This window comes from Typopeltis vanoorti, chromosome 6, assembly GCF_054136105.1.
Source record: "Typopeltis vanoorti isolate ZY-2024b chromosome 6, IOZ_Tvanoo_1.0, whole genome shotgun sequence".
In the NCBI taxonomy this organism is placed as follows: Eukaryota; Metazoa; Arthropoda; class Arachnida; order Uropygi; family Thelyphonidae; genus Typopeltis; species Typopeltis vanoorti.
This window is the reverse complement of record NC_143554.1, coordinates 14,700,635-14,720,898: the sequence shown is the minus strand read 5'-3', so window position 1 is coordinate 14,720,898 and position 20,264 is coordinate 14,700,635. Positions and strand designations below refer to the sequence as shown.

General features: G+C 36.8%; 1 protein-coding gene across 3 annotated transcripts in view; it reads left to right on the top strand.

Annotated features, from left to right (window-relative positions):
* Positions 1-15,760: 15,760 nt before the first annotated feature.
* Positions 15,761-20,264, top strand: part of LOC150105306 (polyamine-transporting ATPase 13A3-like) — a 479,234-nt gene continuing 474,730 nt past the window's right edge. For 2 of the 3 annotated variants that reach the window (XM_090394686.1, XM_090394683.1), the window contains exon 1: positions 15,761-15,823. The gene's annotated coding sequence lies outside the window, so the exon portion shown is untranslated. Of the gene's footprint in view, positions 15,824-15,939; positions 15,970-20,264 lie in introns of those variants that run through there. The other variant, XM_090394684.1, reaches the window with a different exon arrangement.

Genomic DNA, 20,264 nt, shown 5'->3' with positions numbered 1-20,264 from the left:
AAGATGCTGTCAAACATCGTGCTAATGTGCCTCACACCATATTCAGAAGAGTGCCTTGGTGACTACCAGGCGGATTTCAGGAGGAACCTTTCTACAATAGGCCAACTCTTCATGCTGCGCCAAATTTTTGAAAAGGGCTGGGAATATAACCGGGAAGTTCATAATATTTTCATAGACTTTTCTAAAGCCTATGACTCAATAATATGCCCAAAAATATGACAGGTGTTAGAAGAGTCGGAATTCCTTGAAAACCCCGAAAAAGGGTGCAGGTGTGCGTAGATGTATCGAGAGCAAAAGTGAAAGTAGAAGGTGACCTGTCGAACCCGTTTCAAGTACAGACCAGTGTGAAGCAGGGTGATGGGCTTTCTCCGATTCTCTTCGATCTAGTGTTGGAAAAAGTAGTTAGAAACACACAGCAAGTGGCAGGTGGAGTCAACATGGGGTGGAAGTTAGGATTCTTGGCTACGCGGACGACCTGAGCGTCATGGCGCATCAGTGGGACGACGCAGTGGCATTGGTTACTGCTATTGAAGAAGCTGCAGAAGTTGGCCTGAAGATAAACGCCGAAAAGATAAAACACTCTTTTATGAGTAGCCATGCTGTTCAAGATCCAGAGGGAGCTGAACAGTTTGAGAGGATGAAGGTATTTAGGTACTTGGGTTCTTTCGTGACTGAAGACAACAAAGTTGAGGCTGATGTCCAGATTCGGATAAATGCTGCAAATGTGGCCTATTATCAGGTGCGTCCCCTTTTTGCCTCCCGCTTGCTGTCTTGGACTACAAAGGTGGGACTATACAAGACTTTGATCAGGCCTGTTCTCCTCTATGGTGCTGAAGCGTGGACTTTCACGGCGAGACAAGCCGATCTCCTGAGACTATTCGAGAACAACATGTTCTATGGAGGGGTCATGGCAGACGGAGTCTGGAGGAGGCAGTCCAATGCTGCCATACACGCTTTATGCAACTCGGCAGATGTCTTGATGGAGCTGCGAGTCAGGCGTCTTCAGTGGATGGGGCATTTGTATCGTATGGGCCGCGAAAGGACTGTGAGACAAGTGTGGGAAGCCCGACCCCGATCAGGGAGACCGAGAAGGAGATGGGCGGATCAGGAGAAGGAAAACCTGCAGGCTGTCGGGTTGGAGACCAGAACGTGGTGGACAGTCGCAGAGGACCGTGCCCAGTGGCTACATGTGGTGCTTGAGACCAAAAGTCCCCCCTGGCTGATAGCGCCTGGATAATGTAATGTAATGTAATGTATGAATCAGTATACCTGTAAATAGAGAGAAATTTCTTTTTCACATTATCTTTTCCTTTTTGATATCTAGGGTTAGTAATACGTATAATATGTACAGTAGTTTGTATCGCATGATGCAAACATTGCTCTAGGTACTGACACATAGACGACTGATCTTGTAAACAGATGACGTAAACGAAATCCTTATCATGGTTGGTTATAACAGTAACATCATCAGTATATACTCTCAAGGTTATAGCTTGGTACGAGAGAGATTAGAAAGAGGTAGTCTAATCAACATGTTTAATCGACTCATTAAAAGGGCCTATGGCTTCATGCAGAAGTGCACGTTAATGTATAGCACATTATTGGCGTGAATGATGCCAGGACCGAAATCGAGGCTTCTAAACAAATGAAAAGGTAGGGATATTCAGTGCGGTCAAAATCCTTTTCTTAGTCCAGTGATGCAAGACCCATAGTTTCATTAATGTTGTTAACCATGCTTATCAAATCCGTTACAAGGTGTAAGTTTTCATGGATGGATCATCCTTCAAGAGAGTAGCCTGGTGCCTATCTATTATTTCCTTCAGAGCGGACTTAAGTCTGTTGAGAATGGCTTTTGATATTATCTTATAGTCAGCGTTTATAATGGAGACGGGTCACTAGTTTACTAATTTTTCAAGGTCTCCTTTCTTGGGGATTAGCTTCATAACATATATTGTCATATTGGGTGGCAAGCCTTTTGTAGTGGCTTAGACATATATTCTGAAGAAAAGAGGTCCAAACTGTTCCCAGGACTGGTAAAATTCAATAATAAGCCCGTCTATGCCGGAAGATTTATTTTTTGGTAACGACGTACAGGAAGTTGTCAAATCATGTAGCATGATGGGAGGGTCTGTCTTATGCTACATCGCTGGTGAGAGTATTTTCATATCAGAGAACATTATACTAGTGGCATCGATGGGTGTCTTGTTAGTAACTGTAAGTTTTTATAGTATTGCAAAGCATCCGGTGAAAAGAAATATTTTGTTTCTGTGAAGTTTTTGTGCCTGGGTCGTACTCGTATTAGGACTCCTTTTGCAGGGTGATTTATATGCGAACATGTGGTGGCTTCTACGAAATGATATTCATCAGAGTCTGGATAGATAGATAGATTTTTTTTTTTTTTCTATAACAGTAAAAATCTTATGTACAAGGATTAACCGACTTTGGTTCTCTTCAGTCAGGCAGAGAGTTTACATGCACATTGATGGTTGAGATAAGATAATATTACAAGTTACATAAGAATAACAGTTGTTATAAGATGGTGTTACGCTTTTCTTACCAATAACAGTATTATAACATGATTCTATAACTTAGACCACCGCCCACTTTGCAAGACATAAATTTTGTAACGCCCCGCCCCCCTATTATACACACATATATACATGCTCTATTTTCTCATTGACATAGAAAATTGACATCTATTTCTATCAGACATGGTAAATTTTCAAATGATTAAATAATTGAAATAGAAAATTGATAAAAAAAATTGATCATGTAAGACGGGCATAAGATGAATTAAAATGCAATATTTAAGTTTTAAATGATTATCTAATCGCAAAATCACGAAAATTATTAATTTTTAAATATACATTATTAATTTCTTCTATAAAGAACCACTTAGACCGCCTGAACGCCCCAAATGCTTCTGATCCCACTATAGCCCTAGAAGGCTTCAGCGCCCACTGGGGGGAGGTACTGCCCACTTTGGGAACCTATGACTTAGACGAAATAACAGTTGCTATAAACAATATTTAATACTACGAGAACCTCTTTCTTCTCACTTTTTTGGAGCGGGAGCAGTGGTGTTACTTCTCCATTGAAAAGTGGATTATAATGCTGCCACTTTGCTTAGCCAGGAATTGATTCCGTAGATTCCAGTCTTGGTGGAAAAGGTTTAGGGTATTGTCATCTTTGGTAACGATGACAATGCTAATATAGGATACGACTTATCACCTTTTAAGGCTGCAGTGAGATGGTCAGCCGCCTCTCTCTCTCTCTCTCTTTCTCTCAGTGCAACTGTTGTGCTATCTGGTCTTGTGCGTTGAAGATAGAAACTATTACTCCCTTTGCGGTGATGACAAGGTAATTGCAGATCGAATGATTTTATGACTCCGGATGCACAAGAATGAGATATTCCTGTTTTGTATGGAGACACCGCAGGTTAAGGCTGCCGTTTCCCGAGACGAACTGATTATTTTGGTGTTAACGGGGCATTCCGAGTACATATGCCGGACTGTATCTGCTCGATAGCAGAACAGAAAGTTATCCGACAAATCCAGGTTAGGTTAGGAGAGAGAGGGGGGAAATAAGATAACCGCGACCTATAATGAGAATGTAAATAAGATAACTGCGATCTATGCTCCGCATAGATCGCAGTTATCTTACACATTCTTATTTACTGAAGACTGATAACCTTCCCATGTGTGAAAAATGCAAGATGTGTCTTACTGTTTGTCATATTCTGGTGGAGTTCCAGCACTTTACACGAGAGAAGAAGGAAATTTTTGCCTATCAAGCCACGCCATAATTTCCGTGGCTGGAATATTCGCCGTAAACATTTACGGTGTAAAACATTTTCGTCGTAAGATATTTTGCATTAATTTTTGTACATAATCAATGGATGGTAAAGGGTATTATAAAATCATTAAAAAGACAAATCTTTATTAAGGTGAATGTCAGTGATACATAACATAATGAAAGCATTTAAAAATTGTGCAAATTGAAAGAGATTCTGCATAAATAATTAACTTTTTTCTCCGGATCGTCAATTCAACAAATCCATCAGTAACATCGCTCATTGATAGAAATACTAATGCTGCGAAGCATTTAATTTTCGTGTTGAATTCAGCATCTGTTTGATAGCGTAACATCAAATCAATAGCAACAATTTTTCGATATAGATTTTATACCATATGAAATAAACAACCTGTTATAGTTGTTGATGTAAATATGTTAGATAAAGCGTTGATAGTTGCTTTCTCGAAGTCGACCATTAATATTTCGGGATCTAATGATAAACGTAAGCCCTATAAGGCACTGAATAATCTCTTGTAAGTTAACTCTGATTTGCCAGGAAGAAAAGCAACAAGCAGTCATGGAATCCTTAGGGTCTCATGCCAGTCCCAATCCTGGATAAAGGAGGAGGATCGGTAAGATGAGTGTCGATGCTCTGGTCGTAAAGAAAGAACACGATTACTATCTGATGCCTACACGATGAACAGCTACAATATGCCTGCTCGGACGTCGCCCGGATCAACAAAGTCCGCGATACCAATCGAGCGATCGGGGGCTGGATCGGAAAGTGGGATACCGAAGGGAAATAGAAACTGAAACTAACAGAACTATTATCAGTAGGAATATGGAATGTACGGACACTTTGGATGTCAGGCAAACTAGAATTACTTATTCTAGTTTGCCTGACAAACTAGAATAAGTAATTCTAGTTTGTCAGGAAGAAAATGAAGAGATATCGGTGTGATATACTATGACTAGCGGATTTGTGATGGACATCAGCAAGAAAGATAAATAGATGTGAAGTCATATGGTCATGGCATGACACCAGGCATGAAGCAGGAGATCGTTTCCTTCTTAACAAAAAAAAAAAAAAAAAAAGCTAGAAATGACTGGTTTGTAGCTGTTAGGCAACTACAAACCAGTCAATGAACGAATCATTGCAGCAAGATTTCAAGCAAAACCATTTAATATATAAATAGTCCAAATATATGCATCTACATCTGACAGCAAAGATGGGGATATTGACTTATTTTACAGAGATCTGGCAGAGACAATAAAAACAATACCAAAGCAAGATGTACTAATTATTGAGGGAGATTGGAATGCCAAAGTCGGAATATATAATGATAGTTAGGAAAGAGTCATGAGAAGATATGGTTTCGGAGAAAGAAATGAACGAGGCGAATAAATGTTAGAATTTGCTATGCACACGAGATAATGGTCTGTAGCACAAGATTCCAACAAAAGGGGTGTAGAAAATGGACTTGGAGATCAAATGATGGGAAAACCAAGCACATTGATATGATTATGATTAAAAGAAGATGGACAACATCAGTACTCGAACTTTTCAAGGAGCGGATATAAATTCAGATCATAGTTTAGTGATTGCAAACATCAAGTTAAAATTAAAAATAAAATATAAATTCGACCTTTAGAAATAAAGAGAGTAAGAGTTATTGAAGCAGATAGGAAGAAGGTACAGAAAAGTGTTAGATGAGAATCTTAAAAGCGAGAACAAAGAAAAAAAATCGAGTGAAAGGTGTAATGAAGGCGATAGAAGATCCAGTTGAAGAAACAGTACCAGAAGAAGACAAGATCAAAAAGAAATGGATTAGACAAGAAACACTGAAGTTAGTACAGGAGAAAAGAATGTTGAAGATAAGAAGGGATACATCAGAACAAATAGAGGAGAAATATAGAAGAAAGTGTAATGAGGTGAAAAAAAGCATGCAGTCGGCGGATAAGGTGAAATGGTTAGAAACCCAGTGAAATAATATAGAACACTGTGGAGAGCATAAAACTAGGGAGGTGTACAAAATGATTAGAACATTAATAGAAGGTGTCAACCAAAACAGACCAAAGTTAAAGACCAAAAAGTAAAAGTATTGATGAATAAAGAGAAAATTGAACAGTGATGAACAAGATACTGTAGTGAGTTAAATGAAAAAAAAAAAAAAAACTAGATTTAGATAACGTTGGGAAACTGACTGAAGAATTGAAGCAGATATCGCCACCAGGTAATGAGTATGATACGGAATCGCTCGATTGGTATCACGACCTTGTTGATCCGGGCGGCGTCCGAGCCGGAATATTGTAGCTGTTCATGTATAGGCATCAGATAGCAATCGTGTATTTTCTTTACGGTCAGAGCATCGACACTCATCTGACCGATCCTCCTCCTCTATCCAAGATTGAGACTGGCATGAGAACCTAAGGATTCCATGACTGCTTATTGCATTGCTTCCTGGCAAATCAGAATTAACTTACAGCAGATTATTCAGGCTTACGTTCATCATTTGATCCCTAAACATTAATGGTTGACTTCGAGAAAGCAACTATCAACGGTTTTTCTAACATATTTACATCAACAACTATAACAGTTGTTTATTTCATATGGCAGAAAATCGTTCTCGCAAAATTGTTGTCATTGGTTCGAAGTTACGCTATCAAACAGACGCTAAATTCAACACGAAAATTAAATGCTTCACACTATCAGTAGCGCACTCAGGATTTAAAGTTGGTGGTGGTGGGGGGGGGGTTGAGTAGACGATTTAAGAATACACATTTTCGCATCCATACGACCCAGTGGCTGAGTATCTGCAATGATTGCTAATTTATAAGTAGTATAGAAATAGAAGACACGACACAACCTAAATGAAAAAAATGAATTTTAATTATGAAAATATTTTTGGAAATTTTTCGAGTGTTTTTTTCCTTTTTCTTTGGGGGACCAGGGCCCCTTCAATTCTCACAGCATTAGCATTTCTTCCAATGAGCGATGTTATATTGATGGATTTGTTGAACTGAAGATCCGCAGCAAAAATTTGATTATTTACGCAGCATCTCTTTCAATTTGCACAATTTTTAAACGATTTTATTATGTTATGCATCACTGACATTCACCTTAATAAAGGGTTGTCTTTTTTAATGATTTTATAATACCCTTTATCAACCATTGATTATTTACAAAAATTAATGCAAAATGTCTTACGGGGTAAATATTTACTGCGAAAATGTTTGCGGCGAATTTTCCTATGGCGAAAATGTTTACTGCGAAATTTCCTAGAACCCCTCTGGAATTGAGCTTATCTTGTTTCCACTGATGATAAATTTTGTGCTTAAAACCTTCTACGAAAAAAAAAAAAGGGACTCCACTAAAAGTTTATAAAATGCTATATTTACCAACTCTATTACACTAAAGTGAACTTTGGACAATAAACTAAAAGGATAAGAAAAGGTTAATAGCAACTGAAATTAAATTTATGATGGTAGGAGCAAAATATGCCGTATTTGGCAGTTAAATAAATGAAGACAAAATGAAAGAATAAAACAGCAACCAATAATAGAAAAAATTAAAAAAAAAACCATGTAAATACAACTAGAGGGAACGTGTTAAACGTTGACAATTACAAGATTACTGAAAGTGTTGTTCATTAAAGAAGATTAGAGTAAATGTAGACCAAGTCATCCTTGTAGTGACTAACTGATGGCTTCTGAAGCTAGAACTAGCCATAATAGACCTAAATCCTAGAAGAGAATGATGATGATGATGATGAATATTGTCATGCAGTAGTCATTCTTCCTTCGACTTTACACTTATTCTCGAGAATAGTTCTCAGAAAGTATTCACATATTTATGCCGCCCAATACTCTTGATCGCAACCCAAGCAGCATTTAGGTCCTTCCTACATAAATTTTCATCCCATGCCATAGCTCCTAGATTCCTCCTAACCTGTTTATTATCACTGGCCTTGTAGTTTCACGTATATCTTTTCGCATTGCAGTCATATGGCTAGCCACTGCCAAGGCATTCACTCCATGATTACTTCCACAAACTCGAGAGAAGATATCCACTGATGATATGATCAGATCAAAGACTCGTGATCCTCACTACGCTCTATTAAATACTGCATAAGACTGTTGCCTCTGGAGAAAATGCATTACATTATATGCTAGTAGTGGCGAAATCCAAGTAACTGGCAATTTTGGTTTTTTTCTTCTTCTTTTTCTTCTTCTTCTTCTTCTTCTTATTATTATTATTATTATTATTAGTAGTAGTAGTAGTAGTAGTACAGTAACTCTCCATGAGTCGAAGACTCATCGAGAGAGAGAGAGAGAGAGAGAGAGAGAGAGAGAGAGTTATATTTATACCACCAATAAATATAAGAAATATACATTATATTACATTATAATGTGAAATAAGTATACCTATATCCACCAACAATTGTCTGGATACAAATGTTATTTGAAATTATGGAACATTCCAGGTCAGGTTTGTTAATAACATAAAAACCAGTGAACATATAGTAGGAAGCAATATTTCATCGTAGAAGTTCATAACCAAGGATGAATCTCATTTTCATGAAAATAAATAATATAATTAAGATCAGTATAGTGATGATGTTCTGTAAATGACGTTCATTAAGGTAATATGATCTGGATGTTAATTGTGTTATGGGGTTATAATGCGGCGTTGTAATCTCACTGTTTTCTGAAGTAGATTAAGCTTTTCTTAAGACAGTGGGATTATTCTTTTTTCTAGATAACTGACTCTGTAGTACCTTTGGGTGTGTAATGTGCTAATTCTACTGGAACCACTTCTGTAGTTCTTGTTCTAATATCGGTAAGTCTTTAGATGTCTTGATAAATCTTTTTATGATAATTTAGCTAAGCTCTTAAAAATATTTATTTTAGGTGGTCCAAATTTACCAATAATATATTTGTTGGCTAAAACAACGAACATTTTTAATTGGAAAACTATTAAAATTGAAAATTAGAAAACTATTAAAAGAGAGACAGAACAGTGATGATGATGATGATGATACGATAAATTGGACCTGTGTAGCTCAGTGGAAGTGTCGTTGCATCCAAAGAGTTAAATCGCTGAAGAAGGAATTAAGTTCGATTTTGTCGCTGACTAGAGGAACTTTTTCTACACCTTTCTACGACAGGTACTAGTTAGTCAACCTATGCTCAGCTCATAAACTCATGGAAATAGACCATATAACCCACATATTTTCTGACAACATATTGTATTAAGGTTCAGGACCATGAGATGGAAACTTGTTTGTCAGTTTCTTCACTGGATGCCACGTAAAATTAGTGATCGTCTTAGATCAGCTATCGCTGATTGACTACCGGTGGAGATTGAATTGCCCACTCAGTCTCCAAATATTAGACACTGCAAAAAAGGGATCTCTCGCATACTCCGTTTAAGGAGAAATAAAAGACTTTAGCTGATTTTTAATATTAATTCAAAATATCTGATAATCATATGACTTGAATATAAACTTTGTGAATAATAATCACAATGTAGCAGACAGAAGCAGACTGGGTCTAAAAACATTGGTTGCCAGGAGACAAAGAGGGCCCATCCACAACTATACAGCTATCATTCAATTTTTATAATAAATAAATACAATTTTCAAAAAATGCATAAGTGGAAAAAAGGTGCATTTAAACCTTTTGGGAAATAAATGTACATTTTTTAGTAATTACAGTGTACATATATTAGACATATTACTGGCAGTATGAAGTAGACAATAAATGTAAATACAGATTGTTTTAATTGAATTTTTATTTTTTTTAAATTTTAAACAAATGGTGGATATTTTTAAATAGTTTGCTTGCACTGAACATTTTACACATTAACAGGGTAGTTCAAAAGCATATTTCATGCAGTCCACTATATTAAGAGAAATCGATTGAATTCACTAGATGATTTTGAGAATCTCTCAATAATTCATCTAACAATTCCTTTTCAATAGGTATGATTCCAAGTTCTCTTCAGACAGTGAATTTCTTAGCCTTCTCTTTTTGATCATTACCTTTGAAAATGTCCTTTCACATTGGACTTAAGTAACTGATAGTGTGCTGATGACTTTATAAAGTTCATAAAGGTTATCAGATGACTTGTCATGAAGTCTGTTAGATGCAAGTATTTTTAGTACACATGATGGGCAAGTGCTACAATGTTACACTTGTTGCAACTGGAATCCATATTCTCACCATCATTAAGCAATAACTTTAATGCATCAAAGTTCGAAGCAAATTCCAATATTACTTGATCTTTGCTGATTTGTGGAGACAGCTTAATAATACCTTCCAATGCTTCATCTTCATGCCCTTCTCTGCAATAATTTTAAACTTTACTGGGTACATGCGTTGTTTGCACTTCTCAGGGCTAAATTGCCCGAAGAATGACCATTGTGGTTCCATTCTAGTCGCCGACTAGAGGAACTTTTTCTGAGCTTTCTTTCGACCAGTTCCCGAGATAGTCGATCTCGGGCATGGGCAAGTGGGTTTTTTTCTCTCGAAAACTCGGGTTTTTCGTCTCCCGTAAACACAAGAAAATCGACCGTAGAATCCACACTATTTCAGATATCAAAAAATACACCAAATTCTCCATTTACACGGTAGACTGGTTCCAGAAAAAACAGCCATGTGCCAGCTATCTCTGATTGGCTATCAGTGAAGAATGAACTGCCTAATCAGTCTCCCAAAGTTACATAGGGCTAAAATGGCCTCGCCTACTCCATATTAGGGAATAAGAATGCATAAGATGATTTTTTTTATCATTTGCAGTTACATAAGTTAATTGTATATGTTGGCAGTTCACTTTTTCGGCCATTAAAAATTTGTGAAAGTGCTTTTTTCTTTCCACATTTGACGTCAGTAGACGCCGTGTGGTCACTGCCATACCTCATATGGTTTTGGCAATGATGTCTTCTGCTAGAATTAGTGGTAGGATCGCAGATTCCCTTTCCACACAAAGTTTGTAGGACAATCATAAACACCCATGCCCTTGGCGGGATTCGAACCCACGGCCTTTTGGCTGGAGAGTTGACACGTTAACTACTCGGCTAATATTTATTAATCTAAAGCATCTATATTCATTCAGAATAAATATATATACAATATGTACACAGCATGCTTTTCAAAGGAAACGTTTTACACTGATATGTCATTTTCATGTACAACACTATAACATCCTCAGAGGATATTTCTGCCTAAAGTCCTTTACAATACTTTGCGCAGTCATTTCTCCTTATACAGCATAAGTTACATATTGATTCGATACAATGCTATTACTTATATATAGAAGTAAGTTGCTATTTACATATATATATGCGATGTTTGTTTCCATATACAATTGTTTAATATTAATATTTCGTTTTCATGTACAACATTATGGCAAGCTCAGAAGTCCTTTTCATTTCTTTGAGCAGTCATTTTTTTGTCATATAGCATAAATTACACATTGATTTAATACAATACTATTATCTTATTTTAAGAAATAAGTTGCTATCTACATACATACGATGATCGCTTCCCTATGCAATTTCACATTGGTATTTAATTTTCATGTACAACATTATAACATGCTCAGAGTCTATTTCCACCTAAAGTCCTTTTCATTTCTTTGAGCAGTCATTTCTCTTTATACAGCATAAGTTACATATTGATTTGATACAATGCTATTATCTTATCTAAGGAAATAAATAGCTATTTGTATATATACGATGTTTTTTCTATGTACAATGGTTTTACATTGATATTTTATTTTCATATACAACACTATGACATGCTCAGTGTCTATTTCCACCTAGACTACTTCATCATTCTTTGGGTAATTACTTTACATATCACACATATTCTTTACATATAATTACTTTAAAATTTGTTTTTGCAGTACACCATTACATGGTTTATTCCGTCATTATTCTCTCTTTTGGATTGCAACTCTGTATATACATATGCAGTGTTGCTTTAACATAAAAGAGAGGGTTACATTTTGGCAGAGAGCTGAGATTACCCAGCGAATCAGTAGAGTGCTGTCACACTCTTCCACTATATAGACTGTCATTGGTATATTTGATACATAAAACTAAACTACAACCTCTATAGTTGACCAATATTATGCACAAAAATACAACTTATATAGTATAAAGCTATGAATGTACAATTGGTTATACAGCTTAATGAAAAAGTGTACAATATGTTTTTCATTCGCTTATGTATATATATATTTTAACCTTTCGTGTTCTACAAAATGTCGTGTATAGGTTTGTTTATGTATTTATTTATGGTGGGTCCTCCAGGCCGGCTAAAATGAAAGTGCTTGTGAAAGTGCTAGTGCACAGTATTTACAAATATACAATTGAAATATGTTTCCTATCTTGTACAATCATAAGTGCGAAATAAATCCATTTACATGCTTGTTTTAGTAATTTTAATATTTTTATACATTATATTTTCTTATGTTACATATGCATAGTAATATTGATATATTATATATTAAGATTGTTACATTATTACACGGTACATAGTAATAGTCATATTTTTACATAATAATATTATTACATTACATTTAGTAATTTTAATATTATTATTAATTTAAATATGTTTTATGCAATTAATACTTCGGTTTTTTTTGTTTCTTTTACAATAAGGTTTTTAAAAGATTAAGAACATTATTTAAATAATTAAGTATATTTCAGTGTGTGTGTGTGTGTGTGTGTGTGTGTGTGTGTGTGTGTGTGTGTGTGTGCGTGCGCACGCGCTTATATCTTACGTAAAGTAAAGGAGTAGAAATGATACTTGTACATCGATGAAAAGGAGTTCTCTCGACTTTGCTCCAATAATAAGAATTTTGGATAAGATTACATGCATATAGGATAATGTGATGTAAGGAATGGAAATTTTTATATATTCATGAAAATGATTTATATGCTAACATTTGCAGTAAAATGATGATGAAGCAAAGTAATCGACTGACATCGAAGCTTGAGTAAGCTTTTCTGAAGCCAGTGGAATTAACGATTAACTAAACTTTCTTATTTTTATTAACGTTTGTTACTGTGGTTAATAAGTTTTATGTGAAATGTAACGCAACTGTTGCAGTTCTACGTATGCTGATACAATTTCCACAGTTCGACTTTGAATGTTCTAGAATTGTTCAGATGTTTTCCGTATATGTTAATATTGTTGAGTAATGTGGGTATAAGATACCCCCTCACTGCAGTTCCATACAAATTATTATATTAAACACAACCAGACGTAATAACGCCTGGTTGTGTTTGTTCCAGTCATGCGATATGTTTTTCTGTTATTACGATATGCGTTGTTGAAACAGCGTCTTAGTAACAGTACTTAGTGTCTTAGATGCTTTATACTCACGATCCTCATCATCTTCTTCTGGATCTCTTGCTTAATAAGGTTGCACATCAATTTCAATCCCAGCCTATTCATTCTTGGAACACTACGGATACCACCTCAGATAGTGCCTCATATAATTTTTTCAAAGATTCCCATACACTGCTGACATTTTCCCCATGGTATCAGTTACTGATAGCATGGGACTCAAAATAGTATTTTCCTGATGGTTATTATTTATATATTAATTTTTTTTCTGTACTGTAATAGAAAAGGCACATATCTATTTACTCCTAACTAATTTTTGAAAACTAGCCGTCAGATATGCTTTTCCCTTAGTCCATCACAGAAATGCCGACCCAAGATTATTAATGGCCTCATATAATCTTTTTGTTTATATAAGGACTTTATGGCCTTCTTTTACTGAGGGTGAGGCTTTTTAAACTGTAAGGTCAAAACTTGTAGTTTAGCCTATGCGTTAGTACGATTGGGATATATACCAATAGGAAAAATAAATGTGCGTTTTACAGATTTAAATTATCTTGTTTGTTAATCTGGCTAACTAGAGGATAGTGATTTTTAATTTCATTCGAAGTATTTAAGAGTTTTTTTCAGGCTCTTTTAAGCCATTTCTTGAGTTTGCCTATGTCTAATAGAGGAAATTAGTGTTTTTTACCATCTCTGAATCTCTGGCTTGTAACCTCGCATATCAGATAAATCGACTATAAAACTCAACTTATTTCAGACGACAGTCGGATTGTTTAGATGTAGGATCTTGAGATGGCGGCATTTGTGTTCAGTACGGTCTCTTCGATACCTCTCAAATATAAGCTTGGGTTCAAGTTTTGGTGGGCTGGCCAACCCATATACCCACATGGAACTCTGTTACATAAATTAGAGGAAATGGGTTTGGATCCGAAGATGGTGATTTGGATTAAAGGATGGCTGGCGGACAGATATCAAAGAGTGGTTTATGGAGGAGCTAAATCCAGGAAAAGGCAAGTGACTAGTGGTGTACCTCCGGGCTCAGTCTTGGTCCTCTATTGTTTAATTTGTACATCAGTGATATTGGAAATACCTTGAATGGAAATATCCACTTGTTTTCTGATGATGCAAAATTAGGAAGAGCGATAATCAATTCAAATGATGTGGATATTTTACAGGATGACTTAAATAGGCTGACGGTATGGACTGAGGTAAATGGCTGTCGGTTCAACGTGGCTAAGTGTAAGGTGATGCACTTCGGGAGGATGACATCGCATGCTGTTTACTATATTAATGGAACTGAACTGCAGGAAGTTGATGAGACAAGAGACTTGGGAGTTATTGTGGACAGAGAACTTAAGTTTAAAGGGCATATTGCAAAGATTGCCAAACACATCACATCAAATTACATGGTTGTTGAGGAACAAACTAACAAGCAGGGATAGGGAAGGTATTGTTCCACTCTATAAGGCATTAACAAGGCCGCATTTGGACTATTGTGCACAGATCTGGTCGCCAGGATTTCTTGGTGATGCGGAAGTGGTAGAGAGGATTCAGAGGCGGGTTACAAAGATTGTTGCAGGTCTGTGGGATGTTCCCTATGAGGATAGATTGATGATCTGTGGGCTCTAAAAACTAGCTGATAGACGTAGGAGAGGAGACATGATAGAGGTATTTAAATTGTTAAAGGGATTTTACAGGATTGATAATGATGATATTCTTAAGACCAGTGCAGGATGTGAGAGAACGAGGGGCTATCCCTGGAGATTGTGTAAGAGATTGTGTTAACAAGGGTGTTAGGACTAGATTTTTTACTTGGAGGGTTGTGAATGGGTGGAATGCTTTGCCAGAACTGGTTGTGAATGCTTCAACTGTGAATGAATTTAAAGAGAGGTATGACAAGTATTGTGTAAATAATGGTTAGTGTGTCTTTTGACTCCATGGAGTCAAAAGACTCCAGGTTTTTCCTCCCGGAAACTCGGGTTTTTCGTCCTGTAAACTCAAGAAAATCGACCGTAGAACCCACATTATTTCAGACATTAAATATATTGTGTTAGGGTTAGGGACCACGAGATGGTGGCACATTTGAGCCGTCTCTCTTCACTGCGTACCGCTTAATTAGTGATAGCCTTGGGCCATCTGTCTCTGATTGGGTACCAGTGGAGATTGAACTGCCCACTCAGTCTCCAAAAGTTAGATAGGGCTAAATGGCCTCGCCTACTCCCGTATACGGGAATAAAAAGGCGTTAGCTGATTTTTTTTTTATTACTACTACTAATAATAATATCTAAATTTCAAATAAGTTAATTAGTGGGTTTAAGCATTATTGTATTTTTATGTATAAAATTGGCTGTCTTTAATATTATTATTATAACTGTTCACACCAGCTGAAATTCTCCCTTGTAGAAAGTTTTGAAATATGCACTTTTAGTTTGATATGAACTACTGATGCAATCCTTTTCTTTTCTGAAAACATGTGACTTTCCTTATCAGGTGGTTACTCTCACGTGTAAAGCATGTACTTTAATGTGTTGCTAAACAAAGTTCATTTCCGGTATACTCGTGTTGTGTTTTGTTGTGGTATTGCTTAATGAAGAATTCCCTAAATGTTAAGTAACGCGTGAAAGAATGAATCATATAAGAGGAATTGGTTTGTTAAAGAAATTCACAAGTGAGTTTTGTAGGTTTTATTTTCAATCAGAGGCCTGATTTTTACCTATACTTTTAAGTACACTCTGTAAGTGAAACGAAGTTACGAATATTCGAGTAAATTGTGTGAAATGTATATAAAAGGAAAGCTTGTTCTGCTGTATTTAGGTTAGTGTTAATTTAATTCCCAGGTTTTTCATCTTATGCGAATGAATAAATCCATTCGTTACTCGATATTATTATTATTTACGGCAACTTCATGGATTCCGGAGACTCATCGCGGGAGAACCAAATCAACCATCATACACACAAATCCTGTCATACGTCTCCTTGAACCTGTTCACCATCAGGAAACTCGTAATTCTGGCAATCCATTCCACTCACTCACCACTCTCCACGCAAAACAATCTGGGCCTTATGAACCCATATTAACCACACTCTTACACAACTTGCACGGATGGCCCCTAGTTCTCTGACTATTTGTCATATATTGAAAAATTTCACTTGCATCAGTTTTATAAAATCCTTTTAATATCTTAAAAGTTTCTATCATGTTCCCTATTTTCCACTTATTAATTAAACTTTATTACTTTAATACATAAACCTTTAACCTATCCTTGTAGAAATATCCAGCAGACTTGTTGTTATCTTGCTTACTCGTTTCGAATGTTTTTGATTACCTCCTGGTCCCAAGAAATCCAGGTGATCAGATGCACAGTAGTCAAGATGTGACTGAATCATAGCCTTATCAAGAGGTTAATAACTTCCATATCTTTACTTGTTAGCATGTTTTTTAACATCCAAATAATTCATTGAGCTGATTTGCCAACTTTTGCAATATGCCCTTTGAACATTAACTCTTTGTCCACCATTATCCCCAAGTCCCTGGCCTTATTAATTTTCTACAAACCAATACAGATATTTTCTTAGGATTTCAATTAGCAGTATATTAAAAAGTTATTATTACATACAGGCACCTCCATGGAGTCCATTTCGGAAACATTAATATCGATACCTCTGTGATATCGGTTATATTATGATTTGAAACCATCCACCTACAAAGCATACATAAATGAGTCTGGCAATCTGTTCCACTTATTTACTGTTCTCTAGCAAAAAATGTAGTCCTCATTCCATTTTTAGCCACACTCTTAGTCAGTTTCCATGGATGACCTCTAGTTTTTTTCACATTATACATAGACTGAAATATTTCTTCCACGTCTATCCTAACCCCATCCAACCAAGCAACTTATGTCTCTACCATATTCCCCCTTATTCGTTGATTAACCAGTTTCTGTAACCAAGAAATCTTCAATCACTTCTCATATGGAGCATCGTACAGTCCTACCCCCATCTTAGTCATCCGCCTCTAAATCTGCTCCACCTCATCCACATCTCCAAGAAACCCGCGTGATCTATGTGCAGTAATCCAAATGAGGCCTTATAAAGAGGAATAATAACCTTATCTCTGCATGTTAGAGTATATTTTCAGTAACCAGGTAAACCTATGAGCTGTTTTAGCCACTTTTGCCATATGCCCTCTGAATTTTAACTCCTTATTCACCAGCACCCTGTTATCTCTGGCCTCATCAAGAGGTTCCTGAGATATAGTCTCAACAACATGGTGCACAGATGTTAATCTTTTCACTACAGAATGCATAACCTACACTTTGTTGCATTAAATTGGCATCTGTTCTCCTTTATCGATACTGCCACTCAGTTTAAATCATCCTGTAAAATGTGAACATCATTTTTATTGACTATTGCTTTACCTAATTTTGCATCATCTGCAAACAACTGAAGATTTCCACACAGATTATTTCCTACATCATTAATGAACAAATTAAATAGTAATGGCTCAAGTGCAGAGCCTGGTGGCATGCCACTAGTTACAGGCCTTCTGCAGGATTTGCACCTGTATAAATTTTGTGTGGTATCTTGCTAAGAATCACCCTCTTATCCACATCAGTTTCATGTCTATAACCATTTGATACAATTTATTTATCAGAATTTCATGAGGTATCCTATCAAATGCTTTTGCAAATTCCAGCAGCATTGTCATGTAGCCATTACTTTTATCTAACTTAGCTGTCACCATATAGAAAGTACTACCACTTCTGAAATGCTAATTGATCTATAATTAGCTACTTTGGTTTTGGAACCACCTTTATGCAGTGAAACAATTTTTACATTCTGCTAATCCCTTGGGACTATATCTGAGCTTAAACTCAGAGTAAACAATGTAGTTTACTCTGAGTCTCAGCTAGGGACTACCAATTCCCAATCGCATTCTCATAATACATGAGCTACAGTCCTGTCCAAATCCATAGCAGTATTGACATCCAGATTCTGTAATATCCTATGTACTTTGACTTCCTGGATCCTTGCTTCCACATTAATCTCTGTCATATCTATTATTGTAATATCTTCACTTGGATAATACACTTACGAAATGATCACTCATAAGTAAACTATTCCATCTGCTTCATTCACTTCCCTATTATCTGCATTCTTCAAAATCATTCTACGGTGGTCATTCTTTCTTTTGTTCGCCACATATTGAAAGAACCCTTTCAGATTACTCTTGGCTTTTTCAGCTGATGGCTTCTCATATTCTGATTTTGCCTTCCTTATTATTATTATTATGGGCAACTTCAGGGAGTCCTTCATCGAGACTCATCTCATCGAGGGAGGCCCCAAATCATGTTCATCACAACTATTCGACATTCATACAGTATCTATCATACCTCGCCTTAAACTCGTTCACTGTCACAGCATCCACCACAGACTCTGGCAGCCCATTCCACTCATTCACCACTCTAAAAGTAAAGAACCCAGCTCTAACACCCTTACTAACCACACTTTTGCCCAGCTTCCATGGATGTCCCTTAGGCCTCCCACAACCAGCCCTGTTCTCAAAAATATCTTCTGAATTAATTTTATAGAAACCCTTCAGTAATTTGAATGTCTCAGTCATGTCTAATCTCCTCTGCCTATCAACCAATTTTTGCAACCCACAAATCCTCAACCTGTTCTTATAAGATTCATTCCACAGACCTGCTATCATCTTGGTCACTCGCCTCTGGATCCTCTCAACATCCTCCCCATCAAGAAGAAACCTAAGTGACCAAATTGGAGACACATTAGTCGAGATGGGGTCTTATCAAGGCTCGATACAGAAGAACAATAACATGCTTGTCTCTGCTTGTCAACATATATTCTTCAGCAACCAAGTGATTTGATGAGCTGATTTGGCCACTTTTGCAATGTGCCCCCTAAACTTTAACTCCTTATTCACCAACACTCCTAAATCTCGTGCTCATTAATTTCCTGGAGTACAGTTCCACCAATGTAGTAAACTACTGCTAATCTTTTCATCCCAAAATGTATAACCTTACATTTTGCCACATTAATGACATCCATTCTCCTTAGCCCAGACCTCCAATCTATCCAAATCATCCTGCAAATTTTTGACATCATCTGCATTCACTATTGCCCTACCCAACTTTGCATCATCCGCAAACAAATGAACTGTTCCTCTCAGATCCTTTCCTATATCATTAATGAACAAATTAAACAGCAGTGGGCCAAGAACAGATCCTTGTGGCACACCACTAGTCACAGGCCATCTTGTGGACTCTACTCCTGAATAAACCACTCTCTGATATCTCTCTGTCAACCACCCTCCTATCCATCTCACCAACCCTATATCCATCCCCATATGCTGCATTTTACTGATTAAAATTCCATGTGGTATCATGTCAAAGGCCTTAGCAAGGTCCAATAGAATCACTGTAAACCCATTACCCTTATCCAGTTCAGCCGTCACTGTGTTATAATACGTTAGCAAGTTACTGAGGCATGACCTACCCTTCACAAAACTATGCTGTCCCTGATACAGTATCTCATTTTCATCAATCAAATCTTGTATTTTCCTCTTGACTATTTTCTCCAAGACCTTGATAACAATTCCTGTTATGCTGATTGGCCGGCAGCAGCCTTGGAACCACCTTTATGCAGCGGAACTATTTTTTTTTTTACCTCCCCCCCCCAGTTCAGCCGTCACTATGTTATAATACGTGAGCAAGTTACTGAGGCATGACCTACCCTTCACAAAACTATGCTGTCCCTGATACAGTATCCAATTTTCATCAATCAAATCTTGCTCACGTATTATAACACAGTGACGGCTGAACTGGGGGGGGGGAGGTAAAAAAAAAAAAAGTTCCGCTGCATAAAGGTGGTTCCAAGGCTGCTGCCGGCCAATCAGCATAACAGGAATTGTTATCAAGGTCTTGGAGAAAATAGTCAAGAGGAAAATATTTTGTATTTTCCTCTTGACTATTTTCTCCAAGACCTTGATAACAATTCCTGTTATGCTGATTGGCCGGCAGCAGCCTTGGAACCACCTTTATGCAGCAGAACTATTTTTTTTTTTTTACCTCCTCCCCCCCTTGGGACTG